Below are 19420 nucleotides of genomic sequence, written 5' to 3'. Positions count from 1 at the left end.
TAGTGACAGATGGCAGAACAAGGAGCAATGGTCTGAAGTTGTGGTGGGAGAGGTCCAGGTTGGATATTAGGAAAAACTATTTCACTAGGCGGGTGGTGAAGCACTGGAATGGGTTACCTAGGGAAGTAGTGGAGTCTCCATCCCTAGAGGTGTTTAAGTCTCAGCTTGACAAAGCCCTGGCCGGGTTGATTTAGTTGGGATTGGTCCTGCCTAGAGCAGGGGGCTGGACTTGATGACCTTCTGAGGTCTCTTCCAGCTCTATGGTTCTATGATTCTATGATGCTTCAGCTCCTTCCATTTGTGATACACAAGCGAGGCTGTTTTTCTGTATTTTTCCTAGGGCCCGTTGCCTGTTGCTGGCTAGGCGTCATGCCTGTGCCTCAGCTTAGCCAGAGACCGTGGTTCATAGTCTTACCTATATATCAATGGGCTATTTGCTATTCTATCTCTACTACCCTTTTCCAGGGAAGAGATCACTTGGGAATCCCCTTCCTAAGGCAAAGCTCTCCCCCCTGCCCCAACGGCCATTTTGCTTGGAGTAAGGAAAACAAACAGAGGGAATCCACAGAGAACAACAGACTCTGCCCAGGTAACTAGGCACATAACCCTAAGGACACAACAATCAACCAACACCGGTTAATCAAAACAAAAGGAAAACTCTTTTATTATCAAAACGAAACAACTGTTGCAAGGGTAGTAAATCGGCTAGATAGAAAGAGCCACCATTTGATATAGATGCTCAGGGAAAGTCCCTGGGCTGTAATCCTTCGTTACAAAAGAGAGAAACAATTAGCCAGCTCAGACATGATTTCCAAACCCCCAAACAAGGTAAACAATAAACCCTGACAGACTATCTAAACTTTTCCCTACTTACGCATTTTAACAAGTCCGTTCTTGGAGAGAGAAGCATCTCCCATCTCCCTCAATAGTTGTGAGAAACTACTCTGCCTCTCAAACAAAGAACAGAGAGAGAAAACCCCCTCTTTTCCAATTTGAAATTCCTACCTGCCCCAACCCCCTCCCTCAGGTGCATCTCCAGTTGCTTAACCCTTTCCTCAATCTTCAGGTAAGTCAGACTCTTCTTAGCAGCTCCTATTTATGACAACAGGCGTGTCTCCAGCCCGAAGTCCACAACAAGGTGGGGGGGGGACTGCCCCCCAGGATGCAGTGGAACTGCTTGTAATACTAGCAGGAGTGGGATGTCACCCTTGAGTGGCAGCTCCTCTCCCTGGCCTTGGTGTAGGCCTGCCTCAGCTCTTTCACTTTCATGCACACCTGCTCCTGGGTGCGCACGTGGCCCTTCTGGGCCAGGCTGTTGGCCATCCAGCCATAGATATCAGCATTCCTGCATCTGGTGCAAAGATCCTGGAGGTTAGCCTCCTCTCCCCAGACCTCAATGAGATCCAGGACCTCTGCACCAGACCAGGATGGTGCCCTTGTATTTTGCCCCCCCGGCCAGGGGCTTGGGAACTGGCTGGTGGCTCATTTGCAGCCATGGAGGGCTCGGTGGGAGCACAGGGGTCTGCCATGGCACCAGGAATGCAGAGAAGGGCACTGCTGCGTGGCTCAGGGCTGTCAGGGCCTACTTTGTGCCACAAGCCCTTTCCCCTGTGGCTGCACCTTTAAAGGCTGCAGGGGAAGGCGAACTATAGACTTCTAATGGGTATGGACAGAGTGGCCACCAGGACAGCTGTGAGAATCACTGGAGGCCAGTTATTTTGAAATAACCACAGCTGCACCATCTACATGCACCCTATTTCGAAATAACTATTTTGAAATAGGCATTAATCCTCATTATATGAGGGTATTCAGTAATAAGAAGCCTGTTATTTCGAAATAACAGGCTTGCTGTGTAGATGCTCACCTTGTTATTTTGAAATAACGCTGTAGTGTAGACATGCCCTTAGACTAACAAAGGTATAAGATCATGAGCTTTCGTGGGTAAAATCCACTTCATCAGAGGATTTGGAGAAATATAAATGAATCTTTAGGTTTTAGTTTTAGTGCGGGGTGGGGGGGGGCAGGGTTGTAGCACCATGTACTTTAGTTTAGACATATCGGAGGCAGGTCTCCTGCCCTGAAGAGTTCCTCCCCACCCCCTGTTTAATTTCCCCTTTTGTGCATGTATCTTTTAGTTTCCTTTAAACTCTTGCCTGTTGTGTTATGCTTGATAGCCCCTACTTAATTTTTCTCTTGTTTTTAACTTGTGCCTAACTTATTTGTTTGCTTTTATCGTTCCTATTGTTTCTATAAGCTTTACCTAAAAATCCCATTACCTTTCTTCCTCTTTATTTGAACAATCCCATTTCCTTTATCATGGCTCATGCCTATGATATTTCAGCTTTCATACTAGCCCCTTTTCCCTCGACCTCCAGACAGGTATCTGAAACCAAGTTGCAGTGACTGCCCCCATTGCTAGGTATGAGCTAAGTTAACCAACCACTTTTAGAATTAGTCTGTTTCCTGTTTGTCTGGCCTAGTCATAAATCATGGTAATTGCAACTCCTCAGTCTGAGAACCAGATCATACCTTTCCCCGGGCATAAATTAAACCTCCACGGGATCTGAACAGAAAACTTTATCCTGGTGAGTAAATGAAGTGTGGGAATAAGTGGCTGAAAATCTTGTTCTGTGTGTTACTTAATGTTAATTAATTTTAAAACATGAATTTTAATTATGATCATTTTGGGAAAGGGACATCTTTGTTAAAGATTCAGTACCTCTGTTTATTTCATTCAGCTGTGAGAGCCCTTCCCCAGAGCTGGAGCTGCAGTCAGGGCCGTGTGGTGGCTACCCAGCTGCTCCTGGGGCCAGGGCTGCAGTGCGGCCATGCAGCCATGTGGCCCCACCCCAGGAGTAGCCGGGCAGCTACCAGCTCCAACCTCACTCCCACCCTGCCTGGCACCCAGCCACCCTGCAAACCACCCAGCCTGACACTCATCCAACTTGGCATGAATCCTGGCACCCAGCCTTGCACCCACCCAGCCTGTCACCCCCTGTACATCACCCCCTGTCCAGCACAGCTAGCATCCAACCTTGCATCCATCCTGGCACCTTCCAAACCTGGCACCCCCCCCCCCCCCAGCTGGAAGCCCCTTGATGGATCCCACCCAGCCTTGTGCCCTCCCATCCTGGCACCTCTCAAGACTGGCACTGAGCCTAGCACCCTCCCAGGCTGGCACCATGCCTGGCAATCATCCATCCTGATACCCCCTGCCTGGCACTAAGCATGGTAACCAGCCTGCCATCTCTGGCACCCAGCCAAGCCTGGCACACAGCTGGTCCTGAGGAATAGGCAAGTCTGTGTGCTAGATGCTCTGGCAGGAGGCTCACAGAGGAGCACCCCTGCCTGGTTGGTGCTGCATTGAACTGCTCCCTGCTGGTGTCAAGCTGGGGACAGCCGCGCTGCGGCTCTGGCTCCAGGAGCCGCTGCACTGGAGCCCTGAGTTGAGCTCTGGCAGCCACCACGTGGCCCACCCTGACTGCAAATCCAGCTCTGGGGAAGAGCCGAAGTTGGGCCAGTGCCACGTGGTGGCTTCCCAGCTGCTCCTGGGGTTGAGCCCCATGGTGGGTGGCTGCTCTGTCTGTCAGGGATGGAATGGGACTAAAATTGTTTTTGCGCGCAGGTGTGTACCCTAGAGGGAATTTAGGTCATGCACCTTTCCCAACCATCACAGAGTTCCAGGAACGTGGCCTTCCACATGTGGAAGTTCTGCAGCCACTGCTGATCATCCCATCTCTGCATCACAATGCGGTACCACCAGTCTGAGCTTATCTCCCTCTGCCAGAACTAACATTGCATGATGTCCAGCAGATTGACTGGTGGCTGCACTAGCATGAGCACCAAGGCTTGCCTGTGCAGGGCCTCTGTGCCACACAGAGCTTCATCCTCCTCCTCTTCCTGGTGGAGCAATGTGCATAGGTTCTCAAAAAGTACAGAGCCATGAGGCGCACCATGACACCCATGAGCTCCATAGTCGCAATTGTGGAAGAAAACATTGTCCTCACTCTGAGTTTGTAAGCAACAAGTAGCCAGAGGCAGTTTTATTATGAGCTGCAGCAAGGGAAAAACTGGTTCGGACAGGGGGGAAGCCCCCCCGAGGCAGATCTTCGAATACAAGCAATTATGAAGCAGTTTATATACTGTCTATTAAATATAATAACAATAACAATTAGTCTCCTTCCCATTACAAACACCAATGGCTAACAGTTATTTAGTTCCACCCAGATGCTCCTTATCTCAAGGTCCCTGCCAGAGTCAGCATTCTATCCTTATCTCCGTATGGAGGCGAGAGGCGAAGGCAGCGTCTAATTACAGATCTCGCGTTGTCAGGCCACAGACTTAGCCTGACTCTTGCTCTCTTGTTAACAAGACCAAGATGGCTGCACACAAATTCCCTTATTCCCTTTTTCCTGCCTCCACAATCCCCCCTTTTGTGCCCACAGCACAACTATCCCTCCAAACCTTTACCTTCATTAAACATTACACAATTAGCACAAACACAAAAGCTATCTCTACCACCACATCCCTTACAACAACAATCAAATATGAAACTTTTAATAAGCAAAAGCAATATAATCATTAATATCCCCAATATAATTCTATGATGGGGCTGTTCTATAATTTTAGTAACATCATACAACATATCATAAATAGTAACCAAATTAGGGAGGGCAGGTACATGCTGATGGTACCTGTCCATAAGCACAGAGTCCAGATCAAAGGGAGAAACCCAAACCACTCCCACAAGTTTCTCCTTGGCAATATACAATACTTCGCTTCTTTCACCAAGGTCAGTTCTTAGGGTATGTCTAGACTACAGGCTTTTGTCGATGTCAGAGGAGTGGACTTTTCCTCTTTGTTTTCTTGAAACAGTCGTGGTTCAGCATCATGCAGGGGAGAGGTTACCAGCACATCACCCTGTAATATTTTGGTTCTTCTGGTGTCCAGCAGGTAGGAAAGCAGGACCAGAAGAGAGAGGCTTATCAGCAATCGGGGTAGGATCATTTCGAGATGGAGGGATCTTTTTGCAGTGAGAAGCATTGGCCAACAGTCAGTTCTTGGCACTTCACAGCGGTGTTGGTGGTTAGCAAAACTTGGTAAAGGTCTTTCTAGAGCAGTCTTTCGCTGATGGACATACGAGTCTCTATTCTCTGAGCTAAAAGCCAGCTAGCTCCTTTGGAACCAAGGTTATTTCCTAGGAATAAAGCAAATTGTAAAAACAATCCCGCGTGGTTGTTTGGTACCAGCCTTATCAAAGTGAGGCTCTTTTGGAATGTGGTTGCCAGGGGAACTAGGGTCACAGTAACTGTTGAACTGTTTTACTTCCCAAGCTGGCCTAATACTTTGAGTTTGTCAGTTCTCAGCAAGATACCATGGACTGCCTCAGTTTACTCCTGTAGTTCCTTTCTCTTGACTTTGGGGTTCTCCTTAACCCACCAGGTTAAATACAATTTAAGGGGTTTTAATTTACTCTGGAAGTACGAGTACAGCACCAGCACTGTTATAAATGTTAAAATCAAAACTTCCCACATAATTTGACAAACACTATTTAAATCCATCTTTAAGATATTTCATCGCCTTACTGGCGCTGCCCATGATTATAGGTTTGACCTCTACTGCCTGGTTGAGTGCTGCAGAGGTAGGTGTTTGGCATGGTCCACGGTGTTTCCCTATCTGTGTGTACCTCAGACGGCCAGCCCCGACATATCTTTGGGCATTGGCCACCAACTCCTCGATCTTTGCCTGCAGGGCCAGTAAACCCTCCTCTAGGTACTTACTTCCGCCGTGCCACTCAGAATCTCATGTTAGGTTACTCATCACTGCCGAAGTGCGATAGAGCCGCATTCCATCAACGGTCAGGATCATCCAGCGAGGGGCTGTTATGCACACAGATGGATATGTAGAGGGGCAGGATGGAGTGATCTGTCTGGGTAGTCAAACACCAGTAGGTACCGTTTATTTGGACCAGCTCGATGTTTTTGTTTCTCTGAGACAACCACATCAAACCTAGGCAGATTCGTCATGATGTTAAATGGGCAGGTACATAAAATTTCCTTATCAAAGTGGGTGCAACAATCCCTGGGTATAGGGAGGCTCCCACACCTTCAGAATAAGCGATGCCCTCGATCTATCTATATGCTCCTGCTTTGGTACAGGCAGGGAGGTTACCATTCTGATCTGATCTGAGTGAGGAATCCCCAGAGGGGCCAAAAACAGACAGTTATACTATGCCCTGTCCAGGTGGGCCTTTGGGTCCTCATGGATTCTCTACTTTCCCACTCCCATGGGTAGGCACGGGGGAGATGGGGACTCACCACCATAAGGGCTGGGTGGTCAAAGCTATCCTATTCTTCAATACTGGCCTTCTAATACCTTTAATTTAGTTCCATTAATTAACAATCCAATTAGTCTCTGGTCCAAATATCTGGTTAGGTTTAGTGAAATGGACACAGAGCTGGACAGAGCCTTCAAACTATTCAGGATCAATCGGTTGGCTTGGCTGGTGTCTAGGCCTTTATGGGCACTGTATATTACTGCATCTACCAGCCTGGATTCTATATAATTTCTGGGCTATGACATAAGTGCTGCTGACAGAGTTTCCAGGCCCAAACCAATCTGTGATGGTATCTGCTAAGCCCCTTCGTTGCCTAATCAGGCACTTGCCAATTTGATTAGCCAGTCTAGCACACAGCTGGTCTATACCAGTTTGGAACATCACCAAGGTAAGGACCAGTGACAGTTGTCCTGGTTCTGAGACAGGTCTGTTCAGGACATGATGCACAATTGGGAGGCTCTATTTTGTCCTTAAGGACCTGGTTAATAATACCCAAATGAGGGCAAGTTAGCAATGGCCATTGTTTAACAAATGACAGCCATGCCTCAGGGGTTACCTTTGTCTGGGCTTTAAGTGGTAAGCCCCAGTGGGAGTCAGTAGGTCCAACTTCAGTGGCCTGATGTCAGTGTTTAGCTTCTTTCCCACAATACTCCATACAAACTTTAACTTGGAGGACTGTGTATTCTTTGTCCTCATAGTGTTCATGTTGTTACAATAAACAAAATAATTCTGTGTGAATGAGGGGAGGCCCAAGGCCGTGTATTCCCCATCGCTATTAGTGTGTATTTGTTCTAAGTATGTGACTTGAAGGAGGTTACATTGACTAGAGTCACGGTTTCTCTTATAGGACCAAGCATGGTTCACAGATGTTTAATTGTTAATAGGACCCATGCAATTCCATAATTCTTGAGGCCTTTTAAGGCATCAGGCACCAATGAGTAGCAGGGCAAGTAGCTGTTATTGCAATGGTGAGGTTACTAGTTTCCTCATTGTTGTGGGCATCTTTACTTAAATATGCTGATGTCCCACTTGCCCGTGTTGTTACTTATAAATTTCTTATTATCTCTGGCCAAACCACGTTATCATTGGTGTGCAAATTTACAGAAGCTAAATATTTCATTTGTGTAGCCATTAAAGCAAAACCAATCCGGTGGGGGAGAGGGCTGGTACCCCACTCCCAGTCCTTCTGTTCACGTGATGCACTCCTTGCTTCCTTCCAGTTCCTTTTTTGTTCACCTGTGGAGACATTGTTAACATTCTCCTAGCCTAAACAATTTCCAAACTATTATCCTTTCACTGAATTTTAAAGTTGCCAATTGATTGGGCCCAATTATTAATTTTGTTGGTTTAAATTAATGCTTCTGCTTTACTCAAATTATCCTTTCATTAAAACAATATCCTACACACAACAATATTTGCAATACGTATTACAATTAAGACACACAAGACAAACTTGGACAGAACACAAACTTATTCTGTCATGACACAGAACCATGGTTTTTTGTTGTTGTTGTTTGTTGTTTTTCTTCAGCTGGCACCAGCGCTTTCTGATGATCTGAAAGACAAGAAAACATTTCTACCCCCGTCGGGGTGGTCCATTATAACTTAAAATACTGCCTAAGATCTGTTAGGGGAACTGGTTACAGCTAGTTCCTTACCACTCCCATGGGCGAGTGAGCTACAACTTTACGAGAACAAGAGCGCTTCATCGGTACTCGTGACCTTCCACTCCCTCGAATTACCTCTAGAGTTGCTAGCCCTCCCCAACAGTGGCATGCCTCAGTTTCCCTCTTGTACCACAGATCAGGCTTAATGTGTGAAGCTATAATGCTTCTCCTTAGCACAAGGTGTTGGTTAGTTATTGTTCCAGCAAGCAAAAAGCTTTTCTTTTCCTGAAAAGAATCATATACAGTGTTACTTATTAAGACTATAGTAATAATAATATTGACATTAAATTTTGTTAAATGGGCGCTTATAAATATTTTGTTTATATTTGGACAATTTACTTGAGGGGACAGGTGTTTTATATTCCTTTGAAATAGTCAGGCAGCCTGTATTCACATATAATGTTGGATTTGAAAGCAAGCCAAAAGTGTTATCAACTCAGCCTTGAACAGAGACACAGTGAAGTTTCAGGGCTTGGATTCTTAAAACAAAGATTTGTTTTCTTAAAGAGTAAATTTAACCTTAAGGATTGAATGTATAGATTTCATTCTTTTATACAGTTAACCAGTTAAGTGTCAATAGAATTCCTTCTTTTCCTTTTGAATATTTAACAAAAGTGTCTGTAGTCAAATAATTAAATTTAATTGTTTCTTTGCCTGGATTATTGAAAAAGGCTGCAAGAAACAAGGAGTCAGTTTTTAAAGCAGGTTTCCCTTCATATATTACAACAATCGCTTAATTCCTTCTTATGTCCTGATTCCTGCTAAATGACCCTTCCCAATGACACATGTTTGTCCAGTATTAATTTGGTAAGGAGGATGGGCTTTCCCATTAGCCCCCACACCTCCTAATTCTTTTCAATAGGTAAATCCAAATGTGTATTATTGCAGTCAGCTATTACTAATTTTAAACTTCTCAGTATAGGGTTTTCATAACATCCATGCTGCAGCAGTTGATCTATGCTGCTGACTCTGGGGTGGATCACTCGACCATGCTCTGTAAGGAGATTTATGTTGCAGAATGTGTCTCCTTGTTAGGGCAGATTTAGCTTCTAGTAATTACATCTTCAAATTCAATTCCCACTAGTTGGCTTTTAGGGTGGCTTTTAGGTTACGTCCTCCCACGCCCTCAAGCTAATTATAACAGTGTGTGAGGGAAAGGTTTTAACTGTTTATTTTTCTGGACGGCCCCCACTTGTGCGTTGAGAAACATCCTTGGGTAGCCTGCAATTCCAGCCAGAGAGGCTGTAGTTATCTATTCGCTAACAAGGGCTTGAGAATCTCCTAAAGTTGCTTGGCAGCCCTTTCCTATTCCTGCGTTGTGTTCCGTGTATATGTTTCCAACCAAAATGCCTAGGGCCAATATGGCTTGCTGGTCGGCAGGCATTCCTTCCTTGAGAATTTGGAGGAATACTTCCCACAAGCTGTTAAGTCTATTCCAAAACTCAGTGTTTTGCTTTGGATCGGACAGATTTGTAACTAGAGCCCGTTCTTCCAAAGGGAAGATCTGATCCCTTTCAATTATCTTCTGTGCCTCCTCTCTATCTTCAGTATGTGTGGTAAGGGCCCATATAGGGCTGGGCATAGAAAGGAGTGGAGGGGGTAACGTTGGGCCAAATTCCCCCCCTAAGCTTGGGAGAGGCTGTGCACTTGCGTGTAAGTTACATTTCTCACTGCAGGGCGGATTTTTGCTTTTCTGAGCTTCAATCTCATCCCTCAGGGCTTTAATTTCTTTCTCTGTCAATCTGTCAAATGCTTACAGGTCCTTGGACCATGATGCACGTACATGTAGTACGCAGGGGTGCCTTTCAGCGGTCTGGGGGGGGTATGCTTAGACTGATCCCCATCCATTTTAGTCATTCAGGGGAGCATCCTGTCCACTCCCCATCTGCTCAGTGGCTTTATAGGAAACTAAATCTACACACTCCGAAGAAGGGGTCTGCTGGGTCTAGAGTGTCAGGCCTTAGCAGCAGCTCATGAAATAAGGGGAGTCGTCACTCCCTCACATATCTGCTCGGTCTTGAGGTTCGGCTGACCCCCCTTGCGTTCAGAACTCCCTTGTGGGAGAGCCCTGGTGCGGCTGGAATCAGCTTACTTTTCAGAGACCTGGGCAGCGGCATTCACACTCCACTCATTACATTCACACTCAGCATGCTTTTCACACACAGAAATTTTCCCACTTTTAGATGCATCTCTCATTATGGACCTCGTCCATATTTGGGGCGGCAAACAACATGTTTCCCCCCAGGGGCGGCAAACAACACGTTTCCCCCCAGAACCACAGCAGTTCCCAGCACTGCATAAACCTAGGTGCCTTATGTCCGGACGCAATACAACCTTCTTCCCGTACCCGGGGCGGCACCACCAATACCACAGCAGTTCCCAGCACTGCATAAACTTAGGCCTACTCGGGGGTAACAAAACAACCTCCCCGGAACCGTTTTGCGTCTGACCTTGTTGCAGATTCAAGAAGTTCGGCTGGCGTGAGCCCACAAGAAGCAGACGACCCTACAGGCAGTCCTCCTCCACACCCCAGGAGAGATTTCAAAAGGTCTCTTACCTCTCGTTTGGCGCCCTGGGGGTGAAGGGGGACGGTCTGCAGCCGCTGTCGCTGTCTTCAGTCGGGCGTTGCCATCCGAGTCACGGCACCAAATTGTGGAAGAAAACATTGTCCTCACTCTGAGTTTGTAAGCAACAAGTAGCCAGAGGCAGTTTTATTACGAGCTGCAGCAAGGGAAAAACTGGTTCGGACGGGGGGGAGTCCCCCCCCTCACCGAGGCAGATCTTCAAATACAAGCAATTATGAAGCAGTTTATATACTGTCTATTAAATATAATAACAATAACAATTAGTCTCCTTCCCATTACAAACACCAATGGCTAACAGTTATTTAGTTCCACCCAGATGCTCCTTATCTCAAGGTCCCTGCCAGAGTCAGCGTTCTACCCTTATCTCCGTATGGAGGCGAGAGGCGAAGGCAGCGTCTAATTACAGATCTCGCGTTGTCAGGCCACAGACTTAGCCTGACTCTTGCTCTCTTGTTAACAAGACCAAGATGGCTGCACACAAATTCCCTTATTCCCTTTTCCTGCCTCCACACAGTGCTCTGGTATCTGTGATGGCATCCAGGGCACAAAAAGGCGTGAGCACATTGCTTCCCCCCTATCTTGTGCAAGCGGGGCAGGGGGAGATGGACCAGACGAGTGCCTTATGGGACACAGCTGCTATGAGCCTCTCTAACCACCCATTGCTGATTTATGAACCCAGTGGACACTGGAAGCATAGCCCAAGCTTCTACGCTACCCACAGTGCCTCCCTCTCTGAGTCAACAGCAGGCTGTGTAATGTGGATGCGCTATTTCAGACAACATTCAATTTTTGCCTGTAGTGAGGATACAGCCCTTCAACTTCTCAAAACTGAGTGCCTGGAAATCGACCATAGTAGTCATAGTGTAGGCGAGGCCTTAGTGTGCAACTCTGTAATCTAACATTGCTGATACAGTTAATGTTGAAGGCTGATGTTCCTGTGGTTTGTCCTTGAGATTCATAAGAAAGGTGCAGAGGCAGATTTACAATGAAACACACCATGCTCTGGCACGGGGTCCCCCCAAACGACACGAGGCTCCCAGGTGGGGAAGGTGGCCAGCCACGGCTGCCCGTGGTGGGGGGGGGGGGGGGGGGATGGAGAGACCACAAGCAGTCAGGAAAAAGCCACACTTTGAAGCAGGAACTGTGCCCCCCCTCACCTTCAGGTGTAGCACATGGTCTCTGCCCACTTCTCCGGGCCAGCCAGCGCAGGCCCACTGGGGCACCTGAAGCTGTCCTCCGCGGCCATGGAGATCTTTGTCTCTCCTCTGCCAGTCTTCTCCAGCCCCACAATGGCGGCTCTGCTCCTGCACTGGGCCCCTAGCTCTGCCCCTTCTACCGGAGGTCCCACCCTTATGGGGGCCCAGACCTGCCCCCCACACCTTGCCCAGGGGCCTGGCTATTCTGTCAGTAGCCCTGCCTGAACCCTTAGTTCCTGTGCCTGTGGCCTGCACCCAGGTCTCGACCTGGGCCTAGGAGAGACAGGGGCTGGTTTTCAGCATGTCAGTGTTAAAAATGTTCCAGTGCCACTGGTATGAAACTTAATTGGGGAATGGGTGGTCCAGACCATGCCCCACCCAAGCCCACCTGTAGCTACACCTGTGCTCTTTCAGACATTTTTTAATCTGCCTAAAAATTAAGGTTGACAAGGAGTGTTCTTATTGGAGGAAAGTGCTGAGATGTGTTGTTGCCACAGTGAAACTGGTCTTCTTTGGGACTACCACACACAGAATGGGAAGCGACTGTTTAGGAAGGAGTATGGCAGAAAGGGATCTAGGGGTTATAGTGGACCAGAAGCTAAATATGAGTCAACAGTGTGATGCTGTTGCAAAGAAAGCAAACATGATTCTGGGATGCATTAACAGGTGTGTTGTGAGCAAGACACGAGAAGTCATTCTTCCGCTCTACTCTGCACTAGTTAGGCCTCAGTTGGAGTATTGTGTCCAGTTCTGGGCACCACATTTCAAGAAAGATGTGGAGAAATTGGAGAAGGTTCAGAGAAGAGCAACAAGAATGATTAAAGGTCTAGAGAACATGACCTATGAAGGAAGACTGAAAGAATTGGGTTTGTTTAGTTTAGAAAAGAGAAGATTGAGGTGGGACATGATAGCAGTTTTCAGGTATCTAAAAGGGTGTCATAAGGAGGAGGGAGAAAAATTGTTCTCCTTGGCCTCTGAGGATAGAACAAGAAGCAATGGGGCTTAAACTGCAGCAAGGGAGGTTTAGGTTGGACATTAGGAAAAAGTTCCTTCCTGTCAGGGTGGTCAAACACTGGAATAAATTGCCCAGGGAGGTTGTGGAATCCCCATCTCTGGAGATATTTAAGAGGAGGTTAGATAAATGTCTATCAGGGATGGTCTAGACAGTACTGGGTCCTGTCATGAGGGCAGGGGGCTGGACTCGATGACCTCTCGAGGTCCCTTCCAGTCCTAGTATTCTATGATGAGTTATCAGTGTCAAACCGAAAAGGTAATTTTTTAACCTGCCTTAAATGAGGTGTACAGCTAGTTCGGATTAGGAAGCCTAATCCAAACTAGCTAGTCCGTGCAGCGTGTAGCCGCGGGCACGGAGTCCGAACTAGCCGGCATTTAAAAATGGCGCCGGCCGGCTTTATGCAAATGAAGCCTGGGAAATTCAAATCTGGTCGAAGACATTTTTGTAGGGTGGTCAGGCTGGGCACATGATGCCCACATATTTAGGAACTCTCTAGCCTGTACCGCAAGCTGGAGGCTGGAACATTCTTCCCCCAGCGGGACTTTCGTGTGGGGGATGTCCAGATGCCACTCTGTATCATTGGCGAAGTGGCCTACCCACTCATGCTATAGCTCATGAAGCCCTACACTGGCCACCTGAACCCCAGCAGGGAACAATTCAACACGCACCTCAATCAGGCCCACGTGCAGGTGGAATGCGCCTTCAGGCACCTCAAGGCCAGGTTCAGGTGCCTTCTGACACGCCTCGATGTGGGGGAGCGCAACATCCTCGAGGGTCTCTGAGTGTTGCGTGCTCCACAACCTAGTGGAGAGCAAAGGGAAGGCCTTTCTCCTGGGGTGGGGGACAGAGACTGGCCGCAAGGGAAGGGTCTTTGAACAGCCATGGACAGCTGTCATCTGCCAGGCCCATCAGGCCGGGGTGCACATCTGGGAGGCCCCGAGGGGAGAGGTTCTCTGAAGGAGCCCAGTAACTCTTCCCAGGGCCTCCCCAATGGGGGCTTGTGCCTTTCCCCCCTTATACCTGTCCCACCATAACCCCTCCTTTCCCCCCTTCCCTGTGCAAATAATAAAGACACCAGTTTAGGTTTCAACAAAACCTTTGTATTCTGTGTTTTATAATCAAAGTAACTGGGGCAGAGGGGGGCTGAGAACCGAGAGGGAGGAGGGAGGAGGGGGTTCAGGGCTGGGAGTGGCGCATGGAGCACCTGCAAGTGCCGCCTCGGGTCCGGGGACCTTGACGAACTTGGGGTTGGGTGTGGCCTGGGACAACAGGGGGGTGGGCAGGAGGGGGGCCTGCAGCAGGGTCAGGGATGGCAGGGGGAGCAGGGGTGGGGGGAGCAGGAGCAGGGGGGACAGGAGCAGGGAGAGCGAGAGCTGGGACAGGAGCCAGGTGTGCCATCACTTCCTGGATGGGGCACACATGTTTTTGCCCTGCCACACAAGCTGGTCCCACATGCGATTGCACCACTCGGCATCATTGCCGACCTTTTGGGCCAGGTTCTGCTGCATGTCATGCAGGATTGCTATGTGCTCTTGCATGAAGTCCTGGTGGACCCTCCACCACTTGCAGCTCCACCGGCTTCGGTCGGCTGCCTGGGCTGGCGTGGATCGCCCCTCAGTGACGGCTGGTCCGGCTGTGGAGAGCACAAAGAGGGAGAGGAGGTCAGTCATCCATGCAGACACTGTCCCTGAGGTCGTGCCCTCCTCTGTGAGCAGCGACCAACTGTCCTTGGAACAGGGGATGGTGATGTTCTGAGAACAAGGCCATGTGTGGCCTGCACAGCAGGCCTGGCCTCACAGGGGCCCCGAGATGCCCAGGGGACCATCCTGCCCGCTTCCCCCCCACCCCCCCGCCATGGACAAACAGGCCAGGGAAGTGTCCAGCCACACACGGTCCGCCTGCTCTTGTGCAAGAAGATTTACAGTACGGCGTGGGAAGAGAGGGCTTCTTGCGCAAGAGCTACGTTCTTTTCTAAAAAGTGTAAGCCCTCTCTTGCGCAAGAAAGCAGTGTGAACGTGCAGCAGGGATTTCTTGAGCAAGAGAGCCCTATGGCTAAAATGGCCGTTGGAGCTTTCTTGTGCAAGAGAGCATCCACACTGCCATGGATGCTCTTGTGCAAAAGCACATGGCAGTGTGGACGTGTCCTTGTGCAAGATGTTCTTGCACACGCACCCACCAGTGTAGACATAGCCTCCGTGTCCTCCTCCTGCAGCTGATGTCTGTCATCGTCGTCCTCCTCCTCCTCTTCCAGGGGCTCTGGCCGGGTGACCATGGGTGTCTCCAAGCCTGAGTCTACCAGAACGTGTGGGGAAAGGGCTTGCCCACCACCCAGTATCTGGTGGAGCTCGTGGTAGTATGGGCAGGAGTGTGGTCCTGCCCCGGAGCGAGAGCTGCACTTCCTGGCCCAGGCGTACTCTTGCCGGAGCTCCTTGACCTTGCTCCGGACTTGGTCGAGGGTGCAGGAGTGGTGTCCCCTGTGGGCCAGACCTTCAGCCATCCAGCCATAAATGTCTGTTGCGGCGCTTGGAGCTCAGATCCTTCAGGGCCTCCTCCTCCCCCCACAGCTCCAGGAGGTACAGGATCTCTGGCCCGGTCCAGGAAGGTGCCTGGCATTTGGTACCCCTGGGTGGGTCCTGGGACCCCTGGGGCTGCTCCCTGGAGGGCCAGGAGGGTCTCGGGGGGCTTGTGGCTCTGCCATCTGTCAGCAGGCCTGTGGCAGTCAGAGCTGCATGGTCAAGGTCCTGCTGCAAGGCCGGCTTCCTACCACAAGGCTTGTCCTGGGTGCCTGCAGCTTTAAGAGGTGCCAGGAGACAGGAACTATAGAGCTGTGATTACTGTGGATGGAGTGTTCACCAGGGCACCTGTGCTTTTTCCTGGAGGCCTCTTTCTTCGAAAGCACTCCCTCTTCTGTGTCCACACATGCCTTTTTCCAAAAGAGTTCTTTCGGAAAAGGCGTTCTTCCTCGTAGAATGAGATTTACCAATGTCAGAAAAACCCCTGTGTTCTTTCAATTTTGAAAGAATGCTATTGCAGTGTGAACGTAGGTGAAGTTTTTTGGAAAAACTGCTGTTTTTCCAAAAAAAACACTGTAGTCTAGACTCACCCATAGAGACAATGAAATCCATTTAGAAGGGAAAGAGAAGATCATCATTGAGACCATTGTTATTTGTGACACAATAATAGTGAAATTGCAGAGTAGAGGTGAATCTCTAAAGAAAACTGTTGATTTATTTTGGATGCTTTTTGACAGAAGTATGGATGAAGATGCTAAAAGCCACTACAGTGAGAAATTAAGTGAAGTCTACCGAGAGGACATAGACACAAATCTTTTTGGAGATGAAGTGAAACATTTCATTCATTTTATGAAAAATGATGAGGTCTGTTCTTCCAGATCACCAGTTGATTTGTACAGACTTGTACATGACAGTTTGCAGGCAACCTTTCCAAATGTAGAAACCATTCTGAAAATATTTTTAACAATGCCTGACAAATGCTTCTGGTGAAAGTTCTTTTTCTGTATTAAAACGAGTTACAATTATTTGCAAAATACAGTGAGTCAGGAACATTTGACAAGTTCAGCAATATTGACAACTGAAAGTGCCTCTTTACAAAATATTACTTACAATGACTTCATCAACAATGTTGTAAAGAAAAAGTGTCAAAAGAAAGCTACCTGAATCATTTTTTTTTAATTGAATAAAGTTTCTTCAGAGGAAGTTAACTTTTATTTTTTCTTTCATGCCTCATCTATACATTTTATTTTTACACATTTTCCACATTAGCTTAATGGAAATACAAGCTTTCAGCTAAACCAGAAGTTCTCAAACTATGCTCCAAGAACTCCATTCAGGTGGAATGAGGAAAGGATATTATGTTTTAAATAAAGCACTCTTATCCAAAGCACTTTACAGTAGTTAGCTCATGGTACAAACAATATTTGGAAAGATCATTAAGTGGTCCACCGAGACCCTCAGGAATTTTCAAGTGGTCTACGAAAAAAAATTATACTACAAAAACAATCAAGGTACCTCACTTTATAGAATCAAAGAACTGGAAGAGACCTCGAGAGGTCATCGAGTCCAGTCCCCTGCCCTCCTGGCAGGACCAAGCACTGTCTCGATCATTCCTGACAGGTGTCTGTCTAACCTGCTGTGAGGGGGGGGCGCACTCACCACCGTAACCCCCTGCCGTCTGTCCTCCGGAATTGGCTCCCTTGGCAGGTAGGGTGCCTTCTCTGGGGTGGTGTCTCCCCTCTTTACTCCCGGCTGCGGCGTCCTCTTCACCACACTGCCCTCCGGCAGTGCCCAAGTCTGTCTCTGAGCCCCCCTTCCGGGGGTTGATGTTCCTCCATCGGGCCTTCTTTCAAGCCCTGCAGTCTGAGGATTTGCTGGCCAGAGCTCCCTTAGCCCTGCCTGGCCTGGCCTGGCCTCCCCAGCCATGCCCTAGCTCCAGGGAGCCTCCTCCTCCCTCAGCAGCCAGGTCCTCACTGCTTCCCCCTCACAGCAGCAGCCCATCCTCTATTATAGCGCCCAGCTGGGCCCTAATGGACTAGTACAGCCTCAGCTGGGCTAATCTCCCCGGCCCTGGTTCCGGCCGGGGTCTGCCCTTAAAGGGCCAGTGCAGGGCGAGCGCCCTGTCACACCTGCTCTTAGATATCTCCAGTGATGGAGATTCCACAACCTCCCTGGGCAATTTATTCCAGTGTTTGACCACCCTGACAGTTAGGAAGTTTTTCCTAATGACCAACCTAAACCTCCCTTGCTACAGTTTAAGCCCCATTGCTTCTTGTTCTATCCTCAGAGGCCAAGGAGAACAATTTTTCTCCCTCGTCCTTATAACACCCTTTTAGATACCTGAAAACCACTATTATGTCCCCTCTCAGTCTTCTCCTTTCCAAACTAAACAAACCCAATTCTTTCAGTCTTCCTTCATAGGTCATGTTCTCTAGACCTTTAATCATTCTTGTTGCTCTTCTCTGGACCCTCTCCAATTTGTCCACATGTTTCTTGAAATGCGGTGCCCAGAACTGGACACAATACTCCAACTGAGGCCTAATCAGTGCAGAGTAGAGTGGAAGAATGACTTCTCGTGTCTTGCTCACAACACACCTGTTAATGCTGTGACAGGGTGCGGTCACAGAAGACCCCTTGGGGGTGCCTCCCGGGGTGCTCACAAAGCCACTGCCACTCACCTTCCTGCTCTCTGGGGCTTCTCACTGCCCGGTCCGTCTGGGCCAGCTGCCTGGTCTCCCCCAGCCAAGGCACCAAGCTGGGCTCAATGCCCCCCACCCCGAGAAGCAGTGTAGACACTGAGGGTATGTCTAGACTACATGGCTCCGTCGACGGAGCCATGTAGATGAGTTTACTAGACATAGGAAAATGAAGTGGCAATTTAAATAATCAAAATGGCTGACCGCACTGTGTCGATCAGCTGTTTGGCGGCACAGCGGGGCAGTCTGGATGCACCGTGGTCGACAAGGGAAGCCTTTATCGACCGCTTTGGTATGCCTCGTGAAATGAGGTTTACCGGAGCGGTCGACAAAGGCTTCCCTTGTCGCATCCAGACTGCCCCCTGTGCTTCCAAACAGCTGATTGGCACAGCGTGGTGGCCATTTTGATGTAAACGAAGTGGCGATTATTTAAATCACCGCTTCATTTTCCTATGTCTAATAAACTCATCTACATGGCTCCGTCGACGGAGCCATGTAGTCTAGACATACACTGAATCTCTTCAGGACCAAGGAACGTGCAGTTTAGGACCCAGCTTCCCAGGATACCACTCCCCAAATGGATCAGAACCCCAAAGGAATTATTTAGGTAAGCCCCTTTTAACAATGAATGTACACACTGATTGACACCCCCACAGGTAGCAATTATTTACACTGGGCTTGATAGAAAATAAAAGTGATTTTATTAAGTACAAGCAGTAGGATTTAAGTGGCTGTAAGTGAGAACAGGCAAAGCAAAGTAGATTACAAACTCAAAATAACAGTAAACGCTTATCGACTCTAACATTGAAGCCTCAGTACACAAACCTATTACAAAATCACCCTAAACCATTTCTTTTCCAGGTAAGCCTTCCAGACCAGTGCTGTTTCTCACCCTGGGGTCTTTGGTTCCTTTCCTGAGGTGTGCCAGCCAAAGCAAAGACCTGCTAAGCTTCCCATAGTTTTAAAGATTCCGTCTTTGCATGGGAAGTTACCTGGTCAATTCCTACTGGTGAGGGAGGTCATGTGACTTCCTAAGACCAACCACTGCTAAGACTTAAGGACAAAAGGCTATTTGCATATGATTGCCCAGAAATTGAGGCCTCCCAGCCTTGGAAACACCCTTGATGGCTTTCATTTACACGTTTAAAATGTCTAACTTTACACACAAGAACGAAAATACACCAAAATAAGATAAACAGATCCAGCAGATTATGACATAGAGATTGATAGGTTACATGAGATAATTTGCCCAAAGCATCTTTGAGTTATCTATATTTGTGTCCATAAGTCCATTTCATAAAGCATGGGGGGTCCATCACAAATGCATCCCAGAATCATGTTTGCTTTTTTTGCAACAGTGTCACACTGCTGACTCATATTTAGCTTGTGGTCCACTATAACCCCTAGATCC

The 19420-nt window shown here is 48.3% G+C and overlaps 1 long non-coding RNA gene across 1 annotated transcript; it reads right to left on the bottom strand.

Moving 5' to 3' along the window:
- Window positions 1-4013: 4013 nt before the first annotated feature.
- LOC142823221 (uncharacterized) lies at window positions 4014-10776 on the bottom strand. The gene is made up of 2 exons (XR_016348232.1): window positions 10562-10776; window positions 4014-8229 (listed from the first exon to the last, which is right to left on the bottom strand). It is a non-coding gene; the product is annotated as an uncharacterized LOC142823221 (long non-coding RNA).
- Window positions 10777-19420: the final 8644 nt, after the last annotated feature.

This window comes from Pelodiscus sinensis, chromosome W (genome assembly GCF_052426305.1).
Source record: "Pelodiscus sinensis isolate ZL-2025 chromosome W, ASM5242630v1, whole genome shotgun sequence".
Taxonomy (NCBI): domain Eukaryota; kingdom Metazoa; phylum Chordata; order Testudines; family Trionychidae; genus Pelodiscus; species Pelodiscus sinensis.
Note: the sequence above shows the minus strand (reverse complement) of the source record. Positions and strands in the feature narration are given on the sequence as shown.